Source organism: Pleurodeles waltl, chromosome 12 (assembly GCF_031143425.1).
Source record: "Pleurodeles waltl isolate 20211129_DDA chromosome 12, aPleWal1.hap1.20221129, whole genome shotgun sequence".
NCBI classification, from domain to species: Eukaryota; Metazoa; Chordata; class Amphibia; order Caudata; family Salamandridae; genus Pleurodeles; species Pleurodeles waltl.
This window is the reverse complement of record NC_090451.1, coordinates 694,857,980-694,868,574: the sequence shown is the minus strand read 5'-3', so window position 1 is coordinate 694,868,574 and position 10,595 is coordinate 694,857,980.

Here is a 10,595-nt window from a genome sequence, read left to right as displayed (position 1 = left end):
GGTGCTTAATTTGAGCTGGTGGTTTCTGGAGCTTGACACTTAATTGGCAACACTGGCACTTATGATAGTCTGCCACATGGCGGCGCTGTCTCCCTAATTTAGAGATGAACACAAAAAAGTTGTTATTAAATAAGTATAGATTAAAACCATCTAATACCTGCTACCTAAGCCATTCTGATAGCTTTAGGGGCGAGGAATAGTCTGATTTATCACAGTTGTGTGATGGTGTGTGATGGTTGGTAGTTGTGTTCATATGACATAGGCATCACTGGCAGGGGCAACGGTGGGGCACACTGCAGTGCTTCATGACGAGGGGGTGCCATTATTATTATTATTTTTTTAATTAAGCACTGGATTTTGGGCGAGTTGCTTAATTTCAACATGCCTAAAATAATAGCTTGTATTAAATAATACTGCAAAAAAGCAATTTCTTCAAATTAAACTCAGCCAGCAAACAGGTTAAAAATCACAGAGTGAATGTATCAGCTCCTTTGCTAGGTGTAACCGGAGCTGCTGCCAGACTGTATAAGCACAAAAAAACAAAAATTGTCCAAGGTAAACTTAGAGGGGGCCATGCAGCATCACATTCTCCTTCCCTAAAGATTCAGGCTCCCTCTTTAACAACTATAATCTTGTGGCATTGCAGATTTTGCCTTGTATCTGATTATAAGAAGCACGTCAGTAGTTGCACAAGAGGGAGTGGCCATATTCTCTGCCAACATGGTTGCTGACAGATGACAAGATCCCACCAACCATGTACTGGGCCAAGTCACCTCGCACACCACAACATAGGGTTTGTGCAGTGGCCCAATGGAGCCCCCTGCAGTCCGCTGCGCCCCCAGGGTTCCTTGGTTGGATAGAGCCCCTCATCCTCTAAGCCTTACCATTGCATGCCTCGCAAAATGTGCCCATTGGCATGGAATAAGAAATAGTCAAACACTTGGGAAAGCCACACTGCTTACTTGAGCAGGCCCCTGCAGCGTAGAAGGGGGCAAACGTTCAGGGAGCCCACATTGAGCCCAAGACCACTAAATATCTGTGCAGTCTTGTAGACACCGGGATTCCTCATCACAGTCTGTAGGAGGGCCCCATCATTTTGTGTTAGGCCACTGGGTATGTGGTACACCTGGTCCTACAAGGACCACGGCCACAGCAGCAGCTAAAGTGTCCAGGTCTCCAACAGGAAGCCTTGGAGGTATGTGTATACACCAAATCCAGTCAAAAAGGAGAGGAGTGTTGTACAGGGTCAAAGCATTCACTGCCCCTTCTGGTAAGTTGTGCTCAGCTTTTTCACGGGAAGTGGAGGTGAGCACTGCTGGCCCATCGGAAATATTTCCAACTCCACTGCCGCCAACTTGGTTAAACTATGAGCAGGAAGGACGTGTTCCCACAACGCTGTTAGCCTCACCTGTTTCAAACTGATGGAGAGTAGTATTGAATTTAAGAGGGACAAGTTAATACATGTTTTGTTTATTTAAATACATTGTGAGAGGCGCACTTCCTCTGGTGGTGCCCATTTTTGTAAGTGCTGGGCAAATAAACTCTAGTAGTTATAGCACATGTCCAGAAGCAGTTCCCTGCTTGAGTCTTCCTATGGCGAAATGTTGGATCTTTGGGTGAATTACTCTCTGGCCATGCGCATGCTACATTTTGCCAATGGAAATGTTTCTGAAGTATCAAAATGGGCATTTTAAGATGAGTTGCAAGCACCTTTCGGCTGGTTGGATCTTACAGGTAGAAGCTGACTACTTTATGAATCTGCTCCATTCTAGACAATCAAACACTTCTTTATTTTTAATCAATGGTTATAGCAAAAGCGAAAGGAATGCTTGTTCCTGCTGGGGTGAGGGACTGCAGGAAATGAGGCCTGGAGGCAGACAGGATGCTTAGGGTGGGAGTATCCACTGGCCCCTGTCCTAGCTGACAAGACAGGACAATGGAAAATGGGCCTAGAGCCACGGTCAGAGGAGACAGTGTGTTGGGCCCTGAGGCCTGTCCGCCTTGGGCCAGGCTTTTGTTTCACTCGTGACACAGATGAAGTTTCAAGCCGAGCACTGGAAGTCCCATGAACAGGGCACAGATTGTATGAGAGCAGGAGAACCTGTCCAGGGCACTGCAGAGGTGTGAAAAGCAAGAGGAAACCCATGCTAGATGACAAGTTAAGGAGCATCAGTGTAGCTGACACACGGCTGGGATATGCTGAAGTGACGTAAACATATATGTAAGATACATTTACGAAAAGTCTAGAAACTTCGAGAGAGAATCAACTACATTGTGAGTGTTCGAAAGTAGCTGCTGGCCAGACACGGACAGATTTTGGAGAAAAAAGCAGTTGTGATGCAGCTATTTAGAAGGAGAGGTGTGGTCAGCTGGTAATCCCAGGGCACATGTACAACACTGCACTGTTCCATCGTCCTGACAAACCTTCACCTTTCTCATTTACCACTTCCAGTAATCAACCAGGGCACCCTAGATCACCACAGGACTGCTGCTAACACCCAAACCACTGCTCTCTGCTTGTGGAATGCCAGGTCTGTCTGCAACAAAACATCCTTTGTTAAAGATCTTTCTGACCCCCACTCACCCTCACTTCATTTCACAATCAACACAGACTCCTGGGTGGAGAACAAGAGCCCTGCAACTCATGGTTCTTGCACCAGTTGTAACAGACAGTGAATGAGAGGGAGCTAGAGAGCGAGGCAGCTTGAGCAGAGAAGGAGAGAGAGGAGCGGGGAATTAGCTGGAGGAGTCAGAGAGAAAGAGAGAAAGAAGAGAGAGGGAGAGAAAAAGCAGGAGTGGGGACATTGAGGAGAGAGAGAGAGAGAGAAAGAATGAGAGAGAGGTGAGCGAGGGAGCTTGAGAGAGTGCTTAATGATTTTATGGCAAAGATGATTCAAGAAGGCACAAGAGGAACTGACAGCTCTAAGTATGGGAATATGGTCATTTGGGTCATTGCTTGGACATTCGAGAAGGTGGACTAGAGTAGTTGATGTGGGCTGAAATAGGCAGAAGAGAAAATGGTAAGGTTGAGAGAGTAGTTGGATCGCAGCCTACCAGACAGCGCAGTTGTCTGGTTTGCTAAAGACACCTTGGGGACGGACATTTGGAAAGTTGACCTAGGTATGCATTCTGCCCATTTGGCTTTCTACTGGCTTTGTGGTGTGTAACTCACATTTTCTTGCTTTCCATTTGCTGGTTTTATTTGTTTTAGGCTGTTGAGCATGAGTTTGTACCTTCCCTTGCCAAAACCTTATTTCCCGTTTCCTTCTGAGTGCTCCCTTTTTGTAAACAGGCCTGTAAATCTTGTTCTTATCTCACTACATTTGCTGTGCATTCATAGACCAAGGTCAAATGTCAGGCGCTGTCTTCTGAGGGCGCTTATTTACTTTTCTTCCTCTGACTTCAAAGTGAGAGGATTTATGTGATAATCTTGTAGAGTACTAGGGGTGGGAAAGAGTTTTTGCTAACACACAACAACATTAAAATGAACTGAAGTATTTCAAAATATATCAGAATTAGGAACAAAATAAAGCACATTTTTGTTATTTCTGAGCTGTGTTCGTAACAAACACTTTAATATGATCAAAACGAATTATTACGCTAAGTGATGTCATTTCCACACATTTTTCTCTGTGCACACCTCACCACTAACAGAGACTCTCGCGTTCACCATAAAGTTGCCAACCCCCTGAAAGGTGACCCTTAAGGGCCCCCACTAACGTCACAGCCTCCCAGAGGTCACCTCGAGCAGGCTTGCAGGCTTCAGCTGCTGCCTGGCCCTGCAGGCGCCTGTATTTCACTTTCATCGACGCCTCTACTTGGCGCTGCCACGTTTGCAGTCACTAAAGCCAGGTTTTGTGTTTGAATGTGCGAGTCTCTATTTATTTCGTGAATAAATAATGACGAACTTCGCGCTGCGGCCCCTCTCTCAACGCCGGCCACGAGCGCCTGCTGCAGGAAACGGGCAGTATTTCCACAGGAAGAGGGGGCGCAGGGCGGCGTGTACCCCTTCACGTGCCAAGGGCCTGCTCCGGGCGGTCAGTGGGAAAATGGGGCGCTCCCGGCAGGGCAGGGTCTGTGGAGTATGAGGGCCCAAGGCCATGAACTCGCAACAGGCATAAACCAGCCCTGTGCCAGCCTCCTGCGGCCAGGGTCACTGGCCTGACTCCTGAGGGGACTGACTGCCTCCAGAGTGACACCTGGGCTTCCAGAGCCCTGACTCCTGAGGTGACTGACTGCCTCTAGAGTGACACCTGGACTTTCAGAGGCCTGACTCCTGGCACGTGACTGTGTGCCTCCAGAGTGAGACCATGGGTTCCAGAGGCCTGGCTCCTGAGATGACCGACTGCCTCCTGAGTTACATCTGAACTTCCACAGACCTGACTCCTGAGGTGACTGACTGCCTCCAGAGTGATACCTGGACTTTCACAAGCCTGGCTCCTGAGGTGCCTGACTGCCCCAGAGTGACACCTGAACTTCTCGAGACCTAGGTCCTAAAGTGACAGACTCCCTCCAGGGTGATACCTGGACTTTCACAGGTCTGACACTGAGGTGACTGGATACCTCCAGACTGACTCCTGTACTTTCAGAGGCATGACTCCTGGCATGTGATTGACTGCCTCCAGAATGACACCTGTGTTTCCAAAGGCACTGCTTGACTTCTGAGGTGAATGAGTACCTCCAAAGTGACACTTGGGCTTTCTAAGGCCAGGCTCATGAAGTGACTGACTGCCTCCAGTGTGACTCCTGGACTTTCAGAGTCCTGGCTCCTGGCATGTGAGTGACTGCCTCGAGTTTGACACCTGGATTTTCAGAGGCCTGGATCCTGAAGTGACTGACTGCCTCTAGAGTGACACCTTCCAACACAGGGTCTGACTCCTGACGGGACTGACTGCATCCAGAGTGACTCCTGGACTTTCAGAGGCCTGACTTCTGGCATGTGACTGACTGCCTCCAGAGTGACACCTGGACCTTCAGAGGCCTGGCTCCTGAGGTGACTGACTCCCTTTAGAGTGACACCTCGCCTTTCAGAGGCAGGGCCTGACTCCTGAGGAGTCCGACTGCCTCCAGAACCACACCTCAACTTTCAGAGGCCTGGTTCCTGACATGAATGACTGTCTCCAGAGTGACACATGGACTTTCAGAGGCCTGGCTCCTGAGGTGAATGACTGCCTCCAAAGAGACACCTGGACTATCAGAGGCTTGGCTCCTGAGGTCACTGACTGGCTCCAGGGTGCCACCTGGTCTTTCAGAGGCCTAACTCCTGGCGCATGACTGACTGCCTCCAGAGTGACACCTGGCCTTCCAGAGGCCTGACTCCTGGCATGTGACGAATGCCTCCAGAGTGACACCCTGGCTTCCAGGTGCACTGGTCTGGCTCATGCCATGTAACTGACTACCACCAGAGTGACACCTGGACTTTCAGAGGCCTGTGTCCTAAGGTGACTGACTGACTCCAGAGTGACACATGAACTTTCAGAGGCCTGACTCCTGAAGTGACTAGCTGCCTCCGGAGCGACACCTGGTCTTTCAGAGGCCTGTCTCCTGACGTGACTGACTGCCTCCAGAGTGGCACCTGGACTTTCAGAGGTCTGACGCCTATGGTGACTGACTGCCTCCAGAGTGTCTGGACTTTCAGAAGTCTAACTCCTGAGGTGACTAACTGCCTCCAGAATGACACCCGGTCTTCTGACATGACTGACTGCTTCCAGAGTGCCACCTAGGCTTCCAGAGGAACAGGCCTGGCTCCCAGGGTGACTGACTGCCTCCAGAGTGCCCGGACTCACAGAGCTCTGACTCCCGAGGTGATTCACTGCCTCCAAAGTGACACCTGGACTTTCAGAGGCCTGGCTCCCTAGGTGACAGACTACCTCCAGAGTGACACCTGGACTTTCAGAGGCCTGGCTCTTGAGGTGACTGACCACGTCCAGAGTGACTACTGGGTTTCCAGAGGCACTGGCCTGACTCCTAAGGTGACTGCCTCCAGAGTGACACCTGGACTTCCAGAGGCCTGCTAGCTTCAGAGATGCTTTCCTGTCTCCTGACATGTGACTGACTCTGTTCCAGTCTGCTAGCTTCAGAGATGCTTTCCTGTCTCCTGACATGTGACTGACTCTGTTCCAGTCTGCTAGCTTCAGAGATGCTTTCCTGTCTCCTGACATGTGAGTGACTCTGTTCCAGTCTGCTAGCTTCCAGAGACACTGGCCTTTCTCCTGACAGCACATTGTCTCTGCTTCCTGGACTTTGAGAGGCACTGGCCTGTCTCCTGGCACGTGCCTTATAGTCTGGCATCAGCATGCAGGAGGGACTAATTTACATCAAACTTTCTCTGAATTATCACTTATTAAGGTCTTTAACTTATATATGCATTTTATACACAAACGAATTGTTTCTTATTTGTATTTTATTTCAGTGCTGCAGACTTTGGCAAGGTTGTTGTCTAGAACAGTGCTTTCCAACCTTTTGACTTATGTGGACCCCACCAATGAGTCATTACTGAAATCTGGGGACCTAATCTTTTAATATTATTACACTTTCTAAGCAGTCACCGACCCCCTGATGAGGCTGTGTGGACCCCCAGGGGTCCCCGGACCACATGTGGGGAACCACAGGTCTAGAATACTGAATAAGGAATATTGAGATACATAAACATTGTGGGCAAAAAATGAAGGACCAAAATATCAAAGAGATAAGTGCGGATAGGTAACTACAGATTTCTTGTTCTTAACTCCACATCTCCACACCTGGAAGTTACATACATCAGCAAGGGACATGGATGTGGAGTTCAACGTAGAAAATGTATACATACTCACCTCTTGAGATGGTTGGACTTCGATATTTGGGATACAACATTATGGTTTCTTGATACTGCCTACCTGACATTCCATACCTACATCCTTTGTCAAAAGTTCTTCATTCGGTGTTACGGTTCCATAGAAGCATTTCAATATAACAAGTAGCGAAATAAAGCATCCAAAAATGGGCTAAATATGTCTCTAATTGTTAAACATCTTTGAGTGTTGCTTCTCTAGTGCTCGTGATATATTTGAAGTGGCACTGCCTTTAGACTATAACATTAGTCTCCCATCATTCAGCATGAAGTCCATGAACATGAGCAGCCCTAAGTGAAAATACACAGACGCATGGTGCCTGCTTGTGTCTTGATTCTGAGGCCACGTCCACGAATAAAGGGGTCGCATGTGTGCTGGAGGAGTGTAAATGGCTGCTGGGTGTGCCTTCATTTTTTTCTGTACATTACACAGGAGACTTTCCTTCGTAGTTGAATTCACAAGCTCCTTTTGACTATTTAGAGGAAGAAACCTGGAAAACCTTCTTTATTCTTAAAAATATATTAACCGCCTGAAAGCTTGCTGTTGCTGTGTCAGTACATGAAACATTTCTTTAAGATGAAGGAAGGAATAACCTTCACTGAACTGCTGAAAAAAGCTTTAAGAAAACTAGGTCAACATGGCTAGCATGGCAACCTGGTGCAATGGTTACATTTGTGTTTAATTTTCATTGTAAACGCATGCCACAAACAGAAAACATGCTGCCACGTAAAAGTGGCAGTCACAGGATTGAAGTTATTTAAAAAAAATAACTCTTGCATATAATTTAACGATAGTGGGTATCTCCTAGCAGGTAGAGGTACTTAGAAAAGACGTACATAATCTTTTCAGTTTAGATAAACCTGACTTATACAAATGAAAATGAATGGAAAAAACAATAATTGGTAAAAGTATTGACCAGTGATCCTGGCACTAAAGTGCGCCTTTTTGGGGGAAATGCACATTTGACGAGAAGAAAATGCCATCACTTACAGCAGTCTGAAGGAGTCAATAGTCCAAGAGGTAAGTCTGGACTGGGATGCAGAGAGCCTCTAAAACAGTATAGTTCAGATTTTTTTTTGTGATTTGATTTTTTTTTTTTTTTTTTTTAATGCAGCTTCCAAAAGTGATGCAATCCTGACACCTAGTGCCGAAGTGTGAGTACAGCAGTGCAGCGTAATTTATCTGGAGTTTTACATAATACGAACGGGTGACTGCGCTTCACATAAGAACAGATACCATAAATTATACATATACACAAAGGATTTGCTCCACTGGGTTGTACTAGGATTTCAGCAGATGCCGCGAAAAAATAACACTCAGAGGAGATAGGCATGTGGCTGAACGGCCTGAACTGCTGCCTTTGGATCTAAAGAACCAGGTTAGAGGCCCATTGTCGTCTCGCTTAATTTGAGCTGGTGTTTTCCGGAGCTTGGTATTTAATTGGCAACACTGGCACTTATGACAGTCTGCCACATGGTAGCGCTGTCTTTCTAATTTAGAGATGAACACAAAAAAGTTGTTATTAATTAAGTATAATTTCAAAACGTATAAAACCTGCCACCTAAGCTATTCTGATAGCTTTGGGGGCAAGGAATAGTCTGTTTTATCACACTTGTAGACGTGTGATGGTTGCTAGTTGCGTTCATATGACATTGGCAGAGCTGCCAGGGGCAAGGATGGGGCACACTGCAGTGGCCTTACAAATTAAGCACTGGATTCTGGGCAAGTTGCTTAATCTCAACATGCTTCAAATAATAACTTGTTTTAAATAATACTGCAAAAAAGCAATTTCGTCAAACTAAACTCAGCCAGGAAACAGGTTAAAAATCACAGGGTGAATGTGTCAGCTCCTTTGCTAGGTGGTAACCGGAGCTTCTGCCAGACTGTATAAGCACAAGAATTACCCAAAGTAAACTTAGAGGAGGCCATGCAGCATCACATTCTCCTTTCCTAAAGATCCAGGCTGCCTCTTTGAGAACTATAATTGTGTGGCATTGAGGAATTTGCCTTCTAGTAGATTATAAGAGACTCATAGGTAGTTGCAAAAGAGGGAGTGGCCATATTCTCTGCCAACATGGCTGCTGACAGATGACAAGACCCCACCAAGCGTGTACTGGGCCAAGTCACCACGCATACCACAACATAGGGTATGTGCAGGAACTTAACAGAGCCTCCCTGCAGCCCTTGCAGTGCAGTAGGCCTCCAAGGTTTCTTAGTTTGGATAGAGCCCCATCATCCTCTAAGCTATACCACTGCATGACTTGCAAAATGCGCCCAACAGCATAAAATAAGAAATAGTTAAATGGTTAGGAAAGTCACCTGCTTATCCGAGAAGTCCCATGCAGAGAAGGAGGGGGCAAGCATTAAGGGAGCCCACTTTGAGCCCAAGACCAACGAATATCTGTGAGTATCACATTCTGAAAGGGGTCCCATTATTTTGTGTAAAGCCACTGGGTATGTGGTACACCTGGGCCTACCGGGACCATGGCCACAGCAGCAGCTAAAGCGTCCGGGGTGCCAACAGGAAGCCTTTTGTACATATTTATACATATCCAGCCAAAAAGACCAAAAAGGAGAGGAGTGTTGTACAGGGTCAAAACATTCACTGCCCCTTCTGGTAAGTTGTGCTCAGCTTTTTCACTGGGAGTGGAGGTGAGCACTGCTGGTCCATCAGAAATGTTTCCAACTCCACTGCCACCATCTTGGTTGAACTATGGGCAGGAAGGAACTGTTGCCACATAACTGTTAACCACACCTCCTTCAAACTGATAGAGTGTAGTATTGAATTGAAGAGGGGCAAGTTAAAAATATTTTTGTTTTTTTAAATACATTGTGAGAGAAAGTAGCTGTTGGCCAGACACTGACAGGGTTTGTAGAAAAAGGCAGTTGTGATGCAGATATTTAGAAGGAGAGCTGTGGTCAGCTGGTAAAACACATATACAGCACAATGCTGTTCCATCATCCTAAAAAACCTTCATTTTCCTCATGCACCACTTCTAGTCATCAACCAGGGCACCCTTTATCACCACAGGCCTACTGTTAACACCCAAACCACTGCTCTCTGCTTGTGAAATACCAGATCTTTCGGCAACAAAACATCCTTTGTCAATGATCTTTCTGACCCCCACTCACCCTCACTTCATTTCACAATCAACACAGACTCCTGGGTGGAGAACAAGAGCCCTGCAACTCAAGCCTCAGTGGGAACAGAGAGTACACGAGAGGGAGAGCAGGCGATAGCTTCAGCAGAGAGGGAGAGTGAGAGAGGAGTTGGGAGGGAGTTTGAGGAAACAGAGAGAAAGAAAGAACGAGAGAGAAGAAGAGAGAGAAAGAGACAGAGAGAGAGAGAGAGAAAGAATGAGAGAGAGAGAGAGAGAGAGAAGAGCGTGGATGAGGTCTGACTCCTGGCATGTTACTTACTGCCTACAGTCACCTGTACTTTCAGGGGCCTGTCCCCTGACGTGACTGACTTCCTCCAGAGCATGGGTACTCACAAATATTTTCCCAGGGGCCGCACTGTTTGGTCTTTGATGTGACAGAGGGCCGCATTGCTGCCAGCATGGTGGCGTTCGGAGGGCTGGGGATAGGGAGGGGAGGAGTAGTGGTAAAGTGTGTGTAGGGGAAGTGAAGCATATACAGCTAGGGTCTGAATTGCCCAATGTGAAACCAAAAACTTGGGCATAAATCCCAGCTTCTCTACTTAACCATATTGTGTGATCCTAGGCAAATGTTTTATTTCACTTTATCTCCTTTTTTCCTTTTTTT